Raw genomic sequence first — 16,599 nt, 5'->3', positions numbered from 1 at the left:
CTGCGACTTCCGACTTCCTGAGACGGAGCCGCTGACTCTGAGGGAAAGGTTGAAGGCTAAGATCGTGGAACAGACTTGAGTCAGTCAACATGAAAGAGCAAGAGCGTGAGGCGAGAATGCTCTGTGAGGGGCTGATGCTCCGGGAGCTCCCCCCGGCGCCAACGTATCACAGGCGTGCGTCGAATCAGGTGCGCGAGCGCCGTGCGCGAGCGCCGCCCAGAGGGCTGTCCTCTGTCTGGGAGAGGGTGGCGTCTGTGTTGAGGTACACCAAGTGTTTGTGGAAATGAGGCCCAGACTGGGGCGTTGACGGTTCTGCAGGAGTGACAGAATGTTTAAAGAGACCTTACAATTAAGCCGCCGTATTCATATTTTCTTTTGAGATAGGCATGCTGGAAAAACATGATTAAGTCTCTGTGACTCTAGAAAGTTCTTTTCGTTTCTGAGTGATTAGGGAGCACGACTCCGTCCGGAGAGCTGAGGTGCCCACGGGGCTTGGGCGGCCGCTGGCACGGGGCGGTTCCCGGCGGTGACGGCCAGGACGACCCCCCTGGGGCGCGCCGATCTCTCCCCGAGGCCCGAGCTCGCCCGAGTGGGACTTGCTCTGCGCAGGGCGGTGGTCCCTGCGGGGTGGACCTCTTTCCATCCTGCGCACTCATTTACCCATGCCTTAGCACGAAGGAAATGGCAACCCACTCCAGTACTCTTGCCTGGAGAAACCCATGGAGGGAAGAGCCTGGTAGGCTACAGTCCATGGGGCCGCAAAGAGTCGGACACGACTGAGTGACTTCACGATAGCACGACCGAGGCCTGGGGAAAAGACAGGCCGTAGTCTTAGTTCTGAACGTAAAGTGTCAGCTGCTGCTTCTTCCGAATTGGTCCCAGCTACCCCCCTAATGTGAAGTGACACTGCTGGGCGCTCCGTTACTTTGCTTTTCACTCTGGTGGAAAACTCTATCGTGGCTCCCCTCTTGGCTTTCCTGTCTTGTTCTTTATAATCCTCTCGCTTTGTGTGTGCGCTGGGTTTACTGACCAGCTTCCATTGAATAAAACAACAAGCGTGGGGAGGTGGGGTGGCGGAGGTAATCACTTCCGAAATTTTGTTTTAGAAGACTAGATCGCCGGGAATTCCCCGCAGTCCAGTGGTTAGTACTCAGCTCTTTCACTGCCAGGGGCCCTGGGTTGGAACCTTGGTGGGGAACTAAGAGAACTAAGATCCCACGGCCCTGGTCTGGGCCAAAAAAATTAGATTGCATGCATTGCTGTCCCTTGCTCCAGTCCTCTCTTTGAGGGAAGCCAGCTCTAAGTTATGACTCAGCTGCCTTATAGAGAAGCCCACATGGCAAGGATTTGAGATCAGTCTCTGGTCAATAAACTTGACGATGTGAGGAGCTCAGTTCAACAGCCTGAGGAGCTGAATCTTGTCAACAAACAGGGCATGAGCTTTAAAGCAGATCCTCCCCAGTCAGGTCTTCAGCCTGCCCCAACATCTTAATGGCTACTCTTCTAGAGACCTTGAGACAGAGGAACCCATCTGGTCACCCCGTTCCTGACCCTTAAAAATTGAGATAACAAATGGTTAAGTGTTTCGAGCAAGGACATTTTGGGATAATATGTTATGCAGCAATAGGAAACTAATACACTTTATAGTAGCCAAGATATGGAAGCAACCTAAGTGTCCATCAACAGATGAATGGATAAAAATGCAGAATATGTGTGCAATGGAATATTACCCTTTAAAAAGAATGAGATTATGGGAGTTTCCTGGTGGTTCAGTGGTTAAGAATCCACCTTCTAATTCAGGAGATGCAGTTCAATCTCTGGTCAGGGAACTAAGATCTTAAATGTCGAGGGGCAACTAAGCCTGTGTGCTGCAAGTACTGAACCCACGTGTTCTAGAGCCCCTGGGCCACAGTTAAGACCTGCTGCTGCTGCTAAGTCACATTGTCGTGTCCGACTCTGTGCGACCTCATAGACTGCAGCCCACCAGGCTCTTCTGTCCCTGGGATTCTCCAGGCAAGAACACTGGAGTGGGTTGCCATTTCCTTCTCCACAACTAAGATCTGACACAGCCAAATAAATCATTTTTTTAATGAAATTTGACCACTGTCAAGAACGAATATGGACCTGGAGGGTATTACACTAGGTGAAGTGAGACAAAGACAAATACTCAAATGTTTTCACTTCTGTGTGGAATCTAAAAAATGAAACAAGGAAATAGATATAACAAAACTGAAACAAACTCTCAGATGTAGAAAATAAGCTAGTGGTTACCAGTGGTGAGAAGGAAGGAGGAGGGGCAAGATAGGGGGAATGGATTAAGAGGTACAAACTACTGTGTATAAAATAAACTACAAGAACAGGACAGGAAATATAGCCAATGTTTTATAACTTTAAATGGAGTATAACATAAAAATTTAGAATCACTATGTTGTACACCTGAAACTAGTAAATCAACTCTGCCTAAATTTAAAATAAATTTTGTAAATTTCTCTTGAGATTTTTTTATTGTTGCCTCTGCTGTTGTTTAGATGTGTGCTATTCTGTCTCCATATATTTTGGGAGTCAGTGAACTTTTTTGATGTATGTTAATGGTTATTATAAGATGAGCTAATGTACAATAACAATAAGTAGTTATATTCTTGCCTTCTCTGTTGTAGATTAATTGACCCTAAGTGCATGGCTTTATTACTGGCTCTTCTGTCCCATTGATTTATGTGCCTGTGTTTGTGCCCATTTCATCCTGTTTATGGTTTTTTGGCGGTGGGCGCAGGGATGAAGCATCTGTACATCAGCCTCCTGGTAAGCCAGTGGTGTTTGTTAGTGGTTTTACCTTGTGCACCCTGGGTTAGGGGTGGAGGAGGAAGCAGACAGTCCAGGAGAAAGGGAATGTTCCACACAGCTCATCTAATGGGAGTTGTTAGATCTGGACTAGCTCTTGTCTTCAGCATTATCTGACTGTGCGGGCCTCTGTAGATCTCAGCTGCCTCATCATCAGCTGAGGGGTGAGGACTGAATGATGCTATCATACTGTTTTGATTAATGTAGTTCTGTAGTGTAGTCTGAAGGCTGGAAGCATGCTGCCTCCAGCTCTGTTCTTCTTTCTCAAGATTGCTTTAGCTATTCAGGGTCTTTATTGTTTCTCTACAAATTTTAGAATTATTCTAGTTCTGTGAAAAACACCATTGGTGTTTTGATAGTGATTGTGAGAAAGCTTTTTTTTTTTTCTTTGCCACTCTGTGAGGCTTGTGGGATCATAGTTCCCCAACCAGGAATTGAATATAGACCCTGGAAATGAAAGCGCTGAATCCTGACCACTGGACTGCCAGGGAATTCCCGGGATTGCTGTTAAGCTTTTTAAATAAGTGAAAACACAACTTACCAAAATTTGTGAGATACAGTGAAAGCATTACTTAAAGGGAAATTTAACACCAGGCTCCTCTGTCCATGGAATTCTCCAGGCAAGAATACTGAAGTGGGTAGCCATTCCCTTCTCCAGGGGATCTTTCCAACTCAGGGGTTGAACCTAGGTCTCCTGTATTGCAGGCAGATTCTTTATGGTCTCAGCCACCAGGGAAACCCTAATAAAAGAATAGTATAAACAAATCTATGCCCCACATTTGACAACCCAGATGAAATGGATCAATTCCTTGAAAGGTATAGTCTGCCAAAGCTTACAGACAGACTGTATGAATAGGTCTGTGTATACTGAAGAAGATACATTAATAATTAATCACCTTTCAAAACAAAGCACCAGGTGCAGATGTGTTCACTGGTAAATTCTATCAAATATTTAATGGAAAAATTACACCAATTCTCTACAGTCTGTTTCAGAGAAAATAAACTGAATATGTTCTACTTCATTTTATAAGGTCAGCATTACCCTACCACCAAAACCAAAGACATCAGAAAACTGTGATCTGTCTCTTCGACATAGATAAAAAATCTTCAACAAAATATTTGCAAATAGATTCAGTAATACATAAAAAGAATTACACATTGCAACCACGTAGGATTTATCTCTGGAGAAGGCAATGGCACCCCACTCCAGTAATCTTGCCTGGAAAATCCCATGGACAGAGGAGCCTGGTAGGTTGCAGTCCATGGGGTTGCTGAGGGTCAGACACGACTGAGCGACTTCACTTTGACTTTTCACTTTCATGCATTGGAGAAGGAAATGGCAACCCACGCCAGCGTTCTTGCCTAGAGAATTCCAGGGATGAGGGAGCCTGGTGGGCTGCCGTCTATGGGGTCACACAGAGTCGGACGCAACTGAAGTGACTTAACAGCAGCAGCAGGATTTATCTCACGGATACAAAGCTATTTCAACATTCAAAATCAATTAATATAGTTCATGATATCAGCAGGTTAAAAACAAAAACACATGATCATATCAATAGATACAGAAAAGCATATGATGAAATTCAAGATTCATTCATGACAAAAACTGTCAGTAAACTAGGAATAGAGGAAGGGCTTCCCTGGTGGTCCAGCGGTTAAGAATCTGCCTTGCAGGGCAAGGGACACCATTTCAATCCTTGATCCTTTTCAACATTGTACTGGAAACCAAAGAAATAAACTATTTGCCAATGACATGATTTTCTATGTAAAAAATCTGAAAAAATAAAAAAAATATTCTGGAACTAATAATCGATTATAGCCAGGTTGCAGGATACAAAGTTATCATACAAAAGTCTATCAGTTTCTCATATATCAGCAATGATCAACTGCAACTTGAAGTTAAAAACATAATACTAACATAAGTACCCTCCAAATTAAACACTCAGGAACAAACCTAACAAATTACATATAATATCTGTCTGAGTAAAGTTATAAAAACTCTGATAAACAAAATCAAAGAAGAACTAAATAAGTGGAGAGATATCTCATGTTCATGGATTGGAAGACAGTATTGTCAAGATGTCAGTTCTTTTCCAAATTAATCTAGTTTCAATGTGATCCCCATCAAAATCCTGGTAAGTTAGTTTGTGAATTGTGGACAAGCTGATTCTAGAGTTTAGAGAGGCAAAGATCCAGGGTAGCCAACACAATATTAAAGAAGAACAAAATTGGTGGACTGACACTGCTCAAATTCAAGAGTTACTATGAAGATGCAATATTCAAGATAAAATCATTTTGGCGAAAGAACTGGTCATTGGAATAGAATAGCCATCCCATAAATAGACCTCTAGAAATAGAGTTAGCTGATCTTTGACAGATAGCAGAGGCAGTACAATGGAGGAAAGAGAGTCTTTTCAACAAATGGTACTTGGACAACTGAACATTCAGATGCAAAAAAAAAAAAAAATCTAGACACAGATGTTATTATATGCTTCACAAAAAACGAACTTGAAATGTATCACAGACCGAAGTATATAATGCAATGCTATAAAATTTCTGAAGTTAACATGGGAAAAGCCTAGATGGTAATGGATTTGGCAATGACTTTTTAGATAGGACCCTGAGGGCACCATCCATAAAAGAACTGATAAGCTGGACTTAAGTATAATTAAAATTTTTCTTTGCAAAAAACACTGTCAAAAGAATGTAAAGACAAGCCACAGGCAGGAGAAATATTTATAAAAGACCCATCTTGTAAAGAACTGTTATCCAAAATATAAGAACTTCAACAACAAGAAAACAAACAACCTAGTTTAAAAAATGAGCTGGAGATCCTAGCAGACCCCTCAACAAAGAAGAAATACTAATAGCAAGTAAGCACATGAGAAGGTGCTCCACATCATGTGTCATCAGGGAGAGGCAAAAACTAAAAGAGCAGTGAGATGTTGAGACACACCTTTTAGAATGGCCAAAACCCAGAGCCCTGACAGCACCAAATGCCAGCGAGGATGTAGAGCAATGGGACTTCTCGTTATTTGCTGGTGGCAATGAAAAATAGTGCAGCCACTTTGGAAGAAGTTTGGCAGTTTCTTACAAAACTGAACATATTCTGCATATATAATCCAGTAGTTTTGCTTCTTGATATTTACCCAAAGGAGCTGAAAACTTATGTTCACTTGAAACCTACACACTAATATTTATAGTAGCCTTCTTCATGATTGCCAAAACTTGGAAGCAACCAATGTTACTAGGTGCATGGATACATTAACTATGATGTATGTAGACAATGGAATACTATTCAGTGCTTTAAAAAAATGAGCTATGAAATCTTGGAAGAAACTTAAATGCATATTACCGCATATTAGGTGAAAGAAGGTAATCTGAAAAAGGTTATATACTGGTTGACCTTCTGAAAGTCAAAACTATGGAGTCCATAAAAAGATGGGTGGTTCCGCAAAATAATGGGAGAAGTAGGGATAGATAAACAGAGGACTTTAGGGCAGCGATTAGTCTTTATGATTCTGTAGTGGTGGATTTGTGTCATACATTCATCCAACCCATGGAGTTACAACACCAAGAGTGAACCCTAATATAAACTGTGGACTTGGGTGATTATGGTGTTTCAGTGTACATTTATTAATTATGACAAGTTTGCCATCTTGTTAAGGGTGTTGATAATGGAGGCGGGGTCGGGGGGACTATGCAGGGTTGGGCAGGGAGGTATATGGGAAATCATTCAGTTGTGCTATGAACCTAGACTGCTCTTTAAAAAAAAAAAAGCATTGTGGCTTTCCTTGTCCTCAGCTAAGGTTCCTGCAGTGGACTAGAAGGTTCCACATTGTCTGTTCCCATGCCTGCTTCCTTATCTCCCATGCTCGCCTCTTGGTCTTCTCCTCTCCTCTCTGCTCTTTCACATATGGTCCATGTGCTTCCTCACTGTCTGTCCAACAGTGTAGGTTCAGAGTCAGTTCTGGGTCTGTCCCCCAGCCATTGCTCCTATGTGGACCCCTTTCCTCCCAGTACATTGCAGCTGAACGTCCTCCCTGCTGGCTCCTTGCAGTGTGTTGCAAGTGCATTCTGATGCTCACTTGTTTTCAGTCAGGCTGATGAGAGCCCATCACCTGTGATTTGGATTACCGCTGGCTGTGCTCTGCTGAGAGCAGCCCCCAGGGGGATGTCTGCATGTTTTTGCTGCCTTCCAACCATCCCTGGGTTAGAGCATCCTTTCTGGAGTGTCTAACCAGGCAGAGCTGTGGGGTGAGAGTAGATTCATCCTTCACCATCTACTGTGAGCTGACTGTTCAAGCTCCACAGGTAAGCACTTGCACCCCAATGGTGAGCGCTCTCAAGTCTCCTCCGGTTTGTTAGAACAGTGATTGGTGTCATGGTGTTAAGTTCAGATTTACTGGGTGCATTCTCCCTCCTCTCATTCAGCAACTGGAATATTCTTAAATCTAAATAAACAGGAGATAATGAAAACTTAAGATAATACAGATGGAATTTGTTCTTACTCCAGTGTGTTATTTTCTCACTATGAAAGAGATTCTTAGAAACATTGATAACATTTGAAGTTTTAAGTCCATAACTGGAAAGAATGGACAACCACTGAAATAACATGAACTATGCATGCTAAAAGTAGGGAGAGGACTCAGGGTTACAAAGAACTCTGAAAGAGAGGATCTGACATAAAGTCATAAATTTCTTAGATATCTAAATTCCTTCTTTTTAAAAAAAGATACAATATTAATAATAATTCTATAATAATTTATTCATGACTATTACTTTGAAAGTGAAAGTGCTAATCACTCAATCATGTCTGACTCTTTGGGACCCCATGGGCTGTAGCCTGCCAGGCTTCCCTGTCAAAGGGATTCTCCAGGCAGGAATACTGGAATGGGTTTCCATTCCCTTCTTCAGGGGATCTTCCTGACCCAGGGATCAAACTCGAGTCTCCTGCATTGCAGGCAAATTCTTTACTATCTGAGATACCAGGGAAGCTAACACATCTATTTTTAGTTTCTTATACACCTTTCACATAAACATACTTTTTAATTACTGCTCTTCCATCCTACATATTACTACTTTCAGTAAAACATTTTTTCCACTCAGTTTTCAGAAGTACAATTTTAAAGGCTTTAAAATATTAATATTTATCATATTATCAAGACATTTTCTTCTCTGGTCATTTGTCACTGCTTCCAAGACTCTTGTAGAATAAGATCTTCTGTCCACATCCTTAGGCAGTTAGGGGAAAGGTCAAAGGCTCTTCCTGAGTCTTCGGGGCCTTAAACACAGTCAGCCTAAATTAATCCTCATGCTACCAAGCCAAACTCAGGTTTGCTCACCTGACGATCGCCAAAGCCAGTCTACGTGGTTGTGGTGAAGAAAAGTACAGAGTTTAGTCATAGGCGCCAAGCAAGGAGAACAAGCAGCTGGGGCTGGAAAGACTTGAACACCCCAAGGACTTCCAGGGAAGTTTTTAAGGCAGCAACTGGGGTGAGGGTCTCAGGGTGTGGGACCAGCTCAGGTACATTCTTCTGACTGATGGTGAGGTCACAGGGTGATGTTTCAGGAATATTAATCATCAGTCTTCTGGTTCCAACTGAAACCACACAGCTGGTCTCAGCTTAATGAAGCTTAGGTTCTTTATGTCTCAACACAGAAGGAATTTGGTCAGAGACAAAGTGAGAGGTAAGAAGTGGATTTGTTAGTATAGGATTCTTGTGAAGGATTTAAGCAGGCAGGCAGAAGAGCTCCACCCCAAGAACTTACTGGGCTACACTTTTATAACCAGAGGAAAAGTGGGGCAGGAGAGAAGGCCATCTTCCCTCTCATTCTTTGAATAAACTCCAAGCTTATATCACTAGCTCCTTCGAGTCTTAAAAGCAGAAATAAGCAGTTCTGCATAACAGTTGGAGTCTTTGGCACCCCACTTCTGATAACGGAGACAACCATGAAGCAGAAGATTGAGAAAGAAATTGAGGACCAAGCAATAATATGGACAAGTTGGACATTTGACTCAACAACAGTATCACCCACGGTTTTCTCAAGTGCGCATGGAACAGTCTCCAGGATGAGCATCTGTCACAAAACAAGTTTTAAAATAAATTTTAAAAGAAAAGAACCATAAAAAGTATCTCTTCTTGTCACAAATGAAACTTAAGTCATTAACAGAAGAAAATCTGGATAATTCACAAGTATATAGAACTTAATCAGTACACTCTTAACCAGTGTATCAAAAGAGAAATCACAAGGGAAAGTTTCTAATTTCCCAAGAATACAATTTACCAAAACTTATGGGATGCAGTGAAAGCAGTGTAAACAGGGAAATGAATAGCTTTAAATATATGCATTAAAAAAGAAAAATCTCAAATTAATTACCTAATCTTATAAGGAACCAGGCAAAGCACAAACTAAACCCAAAGCTAGTAGAAAGAAGGAAGATTAGAGTGGAGAAAAACAGAATAAGAAAACAATCAAGAAAATCAATGTAATCAAATGATGGTTCTTCGACAGGATCAATGAAACTGACAAACCCTTAGCTATATTGACTAAGAAAAAGACTGCTTATGTTTCATGAAAATGACAAATGTTTAACTACATTGGCTAAGAAAAAGACTACTTTGTTTCATGATTAAAGTCAAAAATAAAAGTGGGTATGTAACGAACTACACAAAAATAAGTATTATAAGAGACTGTCATGAACAATTGTACACTAAAAAAGTGAGATAACCTAGATGAAAGGGACAGATTCCTAGAAACACACAATCTCCTGAAACTGAATTATGAAGAAATAGAAAATCTGAATACACCTATAACCAGTAAGATTGAATCAGTAATTAAAAAAAAAAATCTCCCAACAAAGAAAAGCCCCAGATCAAGATGGCTTCACTGGTGAATTTTACCAAGGATTTAGGGAAGAATTAATGCCAGTCCTCTCAAATTTTCCCCAGAAATTAAAGATGAGGGAACACTTTCTAATGGGTGTTATGAAGTCGGCATTTCAGTTCAGTTCAGTCGCTCAGTCATGTCCGACTCTGCGACCCCATGAATCGCAGCACGCCAGGCCTCCCTGTTTATTACCATCTCCCGGAGTTCACTCAGACTCATGTCCATCGAGTCCGTGATGCCATCCAGCCATCTCATCCTCTGTCGTCCCCTTCTCCTCCTGCCCCCAGTCCCTCCCAGCATCAGAGTCTTTTCCAATGAGTCAACTCTTCGCATGAGGTGGCCAAAGTACTGGAGCTTCAGCTTTAGCATCATTCCTTCCAAAGAAATCCCAGGGTTGATCTCCTTCAGAATGGACTGGTTGGATTTCCTTGTAGTCCAAGGGACTCTCAAGAGTCTTCTCCAACACCACAGTTCAAAAGCATCAATTCTTCAGTGCTCAGCCTTCTTCACAGTCCAGCTCTCACATCCATACATGACCACAGGAAAAACCATATCCTTGACTAGACAGACGTTAGTCGGCAAAGTAATGTCTCTGCTTTTGTATATACTATCTAGGTTGGTGATAACTTTTCTTCCAAGGAGTAAGTGTCTTTTAATTTCATGGCTGCAGTCACCATCTGCAGCAATTTTGGAGCCCCAAAAAATAAAGTCTGACACTGTTTCCACTGTTTCCCCATCTATTTCCCATGAAGTGATAGGACCAAATGCCATGATCTTCGTTTTCTGAATGTTGAGCTTTAAGCCAACTTTTTCGCTCCCTTCTTTCACTTTCATCAGGAGGCTTTTTTAGCTCCTCTTCACTTTCTGTCATCTGCATATCTGAGGTTATTGATATTTCTCTCAGCAATCTTGATTCCAGCTTGTGTTTCTTCCAGTCCAGCGTTTCTCATGATGTACTCTGCATAGAAGTTAAATAAGCAGGGTGACAATATACAGCCTTGACGTACTCCTTTTCCTATTTGGAACCAGTCTGTTGTTCCATGTCCAGTTCTAACTGTTGCTTCCTGACCTGCATACAGATTTCTCAAGAGGCAGGTTAGGTGGTCTGGTATTCCCATCTCTTAAAGAATTTTCCACAGTTTATTGTGATCCACACAGTCAAAGGCTTTGGCATAGTCAATAAAGCAGAAACAGATGTTTTTCTGGAACTCTCTTGCTTTTTCGATGATCCAGCGGATGTTGGCAATTTGATCTCTGGTTCCTCTGCCTTTTCTAAAACCAGCTTGAACATCAGGAAGTTCACAGTTCACGTATTGCTGAAGCCTGGCTTGGAGAATTTTGAGCATTACTTTACTAGCATGTGAGATGATGCAATTGTGCAGTAGTTTGAGCATTCTTTGGCATTGCCTTTCTTTGGAATTGGAATGAAAACTGACCTTTTCCAGTCCTGTGGCCACTGCTGAGTTTTCCAAATTTGCTGGCATATTGAGTGCAGCACTTTCACAGCATCATCTTTCAGGACTTGAAACAGCTCAGCTGGAATTCCATCACCTCCACTAGCTTTGTTCGTAGTGATACTTTCTAAGGCCCACTTGACTTCACTTTCCAAGATGTCTGGCTCTAGATGAGTGATCACATCATCATGATTATCTGGGTCATGAAGATCTTTTTTGTACAGTTCTTCCGTGTATTCTTGCCACCTCTTCTTAATATCTTCTGCTTCTGTTAGGTCCATACCATTTCTGTCCTTTATCGAGCCCATCTTTGCATGAAATGTTCCCTTGATATCTCTAATTTTCTTGAAGAGATCTCTAGTCTTTCCCATTCTGTTGTTTTCCTCTATTTCTTTGCATTGATCACTGAAGAAGGCTTTCTTATCTCTCCTTGCTATTCTTTGGAACTCTGCATTCAGATGCTTATATCTTTCCTTTTCTCCTTTGCTTTTCGCCTCTCTTCTTTTCACAGCTATTTGTAAGGCCTCCCCAGACAGCCATTTTGCTTTTTTGCATTTCTTTTCCATGGGGATGGTCTTGATCCCTGTCTCCTATGCAGTGTCACGAACCTCATTCCATAGTTCATCAGGCACTCTATCTATCAGACCTAGGCCCTTAAATCTATTTCTCACTTCCACTGTATAATCATAAGGGATTTGATTTAGGTCATACCTGAATGGTCTAGCGGTTTTCCCTACTTCAATTTCAGTCTGAATTTGGCAATAAGGAGTTCATGATCTGAGCCACAGTCAGCTCCTGGTCTTGTTTTTGTTGACTGTATAGAGCTTCTCCATCTTTGGCTGCATAGAATATAATCAGTCTGATTTCGGTGTTGACCATCTGGTGATGTCCATGTGTAGAGTCTTCTCTTGTGTTGTTGGAAAAGGGTGTTTGCTATGACCAGTGCATTTTCTTGGCAAAACTATTAGTCTTTGCCCTGCTTCATTCCGCATTCCAAGGCCAAATTTGCCTGTTACTGCAGGTGTTTCTTGACTTCCCACTTTTGCATTCCAGTCCCCTATAATGAAAAGGACATCTTTTGGGGATGTTAATTCTAAAAGGTCTTGTAGGTCTTCATAAAACCGTTCAACTTCAGCTTCTTCAGCATTACTGGTTGGGGCATAGACTTGGATAACTGTGATATTGAATGGTTTGCCTTGGAGACGAACAGAGATCATTCTGTCGTTTTTGAGATTGCATCCAAGTACTGCATTTTGGACTCTTTTGTTGACCATGATGGCTACTCCATTTCTTCTGAGGGATTCCTGCCCGCAGTAGTAGATATAATGGTCATCTGAGTTAAATTCCCCCATTCCAGTCCATTTTAGTTCGCTGATTCCTAGAATGTCGACGTTCACTCTTGCCATCTCCTGTTTGACCACTTGCAATTTTCCTTGATTCATGGACCTGACGTTCGAAATTCCTATGCAATATTGCTGTTTACAGCATTGGACCTTGCTTCTATCACCAGTCACATCCACAAGTGGATATTGTTTTTGCTTGGGCTCATCCCTTCATTCTTCCTGGAGTTATTTGTCTATTGATCTCTAGTAGCATATTGGACACCTACTGACCTGGGGAGTTCCTCTTTTGGTATCCTATCATTTTGCCTTTTCATACTGTTCATGGAGTTCTCAAGGCAAGAATACTGAAGTGGCTTGCCATTCCTTTCTCCAGTGGACCACACTCTGTCAGACCTCTCCACCGTGACCCGCCCATCTTGGGTTGCCCCACAGGCATGGCTTGGTTTCATTGAGTTAGACAAGGCTGTGGTCCTAGTGTGATTAGATTGACTAGTTTTCTGTGAGTATGGTTTCAGTGTGTCTGCCCTCTGATGCCCTCTTGCAACACCTACCGTCTTACTTGGGTTTCTCTTACCTTGGGCGTGGGGTATCTCTTCACGGCTGCTCCAGCAAAGCACAGCCGCTGCTCCTTACCTTGGACGAGGGGTATCTCCTTACCGCTGCCGTTCCTGACCTTCAACGTGGGATAGCTCCTCTAGAAGTCAGCATTCACTTTCTAATGTGTGTTATGAAGTCGGCATTACACGATATCAAAGCCTGACAAAGACAGTGCAAGAAGAGGAAACTGCAGACCAACATCCCTCATGAATATTAAAGCAAAAAATCTCAACAAAATACCAGAAAGCTAAAATCAGCTGCATAGTGAGATGACTGTACACCATGACCAAGTGGGACATATTCCAGGAATGCAAAGTGTGTTCACATGATACCCACATTAATAGGATGAAGAAAAAAATCACATTGTAGTCCCAATTGTTGCAGTAAAAGCATTAGACAAATTCACCACCCTTTCATCATTAAAAAACACTCAAAAACCTAGGAATAAAAGGAAACTTCCTCAATATCATAAAGTCCACATCTGAAAACCCTACATCTAATATCATTCTCAGTAGTGAAAGACTGAAAGCTTTTCCCATAAGATCAGCAGTAAGATAAGGATGCCCACTTTGTCACTTCCTTTTAATGCATTGGTTTTAGAAGAATTAGGCAAGATAAGGGGATCAAAGTTACCCAGATTGGAAAGGAAGAAATAAAATTTATCTCTGTTCACTGGTGACCTGATCTTATATGTAGAAAACCCTAAAAATGCCAAAAAACAACTTTTAGAACTAAGAACCTAATTCAGCAAAGAGCCAGGATACAATCATCACACAAAAGTCAGAAGCATTTCTATACACTAACAATGAAGAATTTGTAATGGAAATTATGAAAACCATTTCATTTGCAATAGGATAAAAATAAGACTGAACAATGTTGAAAACATTGCTGAAAGAAACTAAAAACGACATACCTAAATGGAAAGACAGCCCATATTCACAGATTGGAAGACCTGACCTTGTTAAGATGAGAGTATACTGACGTGGCTGCAGGTAAGCATGCAGGCAAGAACATAAGCAGATGTGCCAGGATCTGAAGGGAAGGAGGTGCCTCTGCCGCAGGGCTGTGTTCACACCTGCTCCCAAAGGAGATATCTGCCTCCTTCCCACAGGTGAGCCAGTGCTCTGCACCTGGGAAGGGGTGCAGCTGCGGACGGAGTGGCTGCTCCTTTACTGCCCCTGGGTCTCCGGCTGACCACTCCTGTGGCCAGCCCAGCCCAGACAGCCCATGGAAGGAACTGCACAAAACACAGCTTCAGGGCTTCCCTGGTGGCTCAGTGGTAAAGAATCTGCTGCTGCAGGAGACAGGGCTATGATCCCTAATCTGGGAATATCCTACACCCCACTAAGCCGGTGTGCCACAACTTTTGAGCCTGTGTTCTAGAGCCCGGGAACGGCAGCTACTGAGCCCACACCACAGCTGCTGAAGCCAACATGCCCTGGAGCCTGTGCTCCGCAACAAGAGAAGCCAACGAGCTGAGAAGCCCATGCACCGCAATGAGAGAGTAGCCCCGGCTCTCTGCAACTAGAGAAAGCCTGTAAAGAAGACCCAGCACAGCCAAAAATAATAAATTAAATTGTATTTTAAAAAATAGTTACAGCTTAACCAAGTTGACAGGGAACACAGCCACCACACATGGAATATTTATAACCCAAGAAAGAAAGTCTGTTGACAAGTCAGGAGGCTGCAAATGCTTCATGTAAGGCCATTGGACTGTGTTCTAGCTTTGATTGTAACTGACATCTCCTTCCAGTTGTCTAAGAAATTCAACGTGCAGATTTGAGGACACTCATCATGTTGGTTTGCACAGAGCCTCTTTTCCCATTCAAACTGTAATTTTATGCTTGAAGAGACATCAGAAAGATTAAATATATTTTAGATTATTTCCAAATTCATAAAATTTTTTGATAGTTCTAACTTGTGTGCATATGTATCTGATTATTTTAGATACATCTGAGCTTACAGTGAATTCACTTTTTTTTTTTCCCCACCTTAATCTAGAGTAGTTTTTTTCACATACTGCTTTCAAAACTAAATGTATCAGGCTTCCCTGATGATCCAGGGGTTAAAAATCTACCTGCCAATGTAGGGGATATGGGTTTAATCCCTGGTACAGGAAAACCCCACATGCCAAGGGCCAAGTTAACTGGTGCACCACAACTATTGAGCCTGTACACTCTAGAGCCCATGCTTTGCAATGAGAGAAGCCACCACAGTGAGAAACCAGTGCACAACAGCTACATAGTAGCCCCTGCTCACTGCAACTAGAGAAAGTCTGCACAACAAGGAAGATTTGGCACAGCCAAAATAAAAATAAATAAGTAAAATTGTAAAAAAAAAATGCATCTTCTGATGGTTGAAATAGGTGTTTCAATTGCCATCTCCCTGCTGTTGCCATTTATAAAACACTTGAAAATTTTTTTTAACATTTTTGACAGTTTCAAACTTAAAGCAATAAAAGGAAAAATTGTAAAAAACAAACAAACTATGAAATGGACTGAGAAGCTCACTGGGTATGTGCGATGGAAACATGTCTGGGTAACCTGATTCTGCAGGTTCTCTGCTCCTTTTGCTGTCTTTATGCTATTTTACAACTCATTAATTTGTAAACAAAAAACTGGTAATGATCCATGATTTTTGTCCACAGAAATACAAATCAGTTGTGTCCAGTAGTTTGCTATGGATTATTCCCTGTGGTGGGGTTCCCAGGTGACTCAGTGATAGAGAATCTGCCTGCACAGGCAGGAGACACAGGAGATGTGGGTTCCATCCCTGGGTAGGGAAGATTCCCTGGAGAAGGAAATGGTAACCCACTCCAGTATTCTTGCCTGGGAAATCCCATGAATGGAGGAGCCTGGCAGTCTACAGTCCATGGGGTCGCAAATAGTTGTACATGACTGAGCACACACACGTGCATTCCCTGTGTGTAGTTCCATTTTGCTTCAATTTATAAATTAATGCCAATATTCTTCCAGTTTTCATTTGAACCAACTGTAATTTCTTTTTGATTCTCTGATTAATAAGTTAAAATCTTTGACAATCATTTTATCTTTCTCCATGTCTTGATTGTATCTTTAAAAAGTTGCCTTTTACCAACAGCAAGAGTGAACCAAGAACTTCCAGATGCCATCTGAGCCACCAGGAAGCCTACTAAGAGACATTTCTAAGTATAAAAGATCAACTTAAAAAGTATCAGCAGATACATGCTTGACTTTATCCTGTAATCTATAGACAATTTATTAGAATATGTAATAAATCCATACACATTTTCCAAAGGAATACCCAAGATAGAAGTAGCAATAAAGTTATAACTGACAGTCACCACAGATTAAATAATTTAGATAAAGCATACCTCTCAAAGAAATGGACTCTGGGCAAGTGGTTCAGAAGGAAATACAGTGTGCTTTTAACTTTATATGAAAAACAATGTTCAGTCCCATGTTGCTGAACGTATTTGTTTTTGCCAAATAAATCCT

Source organism: Budorcas taxicolor, chromosome 14 (assembly GCF_023091745.1).
Source record: "Budorcas taxicolor isolate Tak-1 chromosome 14, Takin1.1, whole genome shotgun sequence".
Taxonomy (NCBI): domain Eukaryota; kingdom Metazoa; phylum Chordata; class Mammalia; order Artiodactyla; family Bovidae; genus Budorcas; species Budorcas taxicolor.
Note: the sequence above shows the minus strand (reverse complement) of the source record.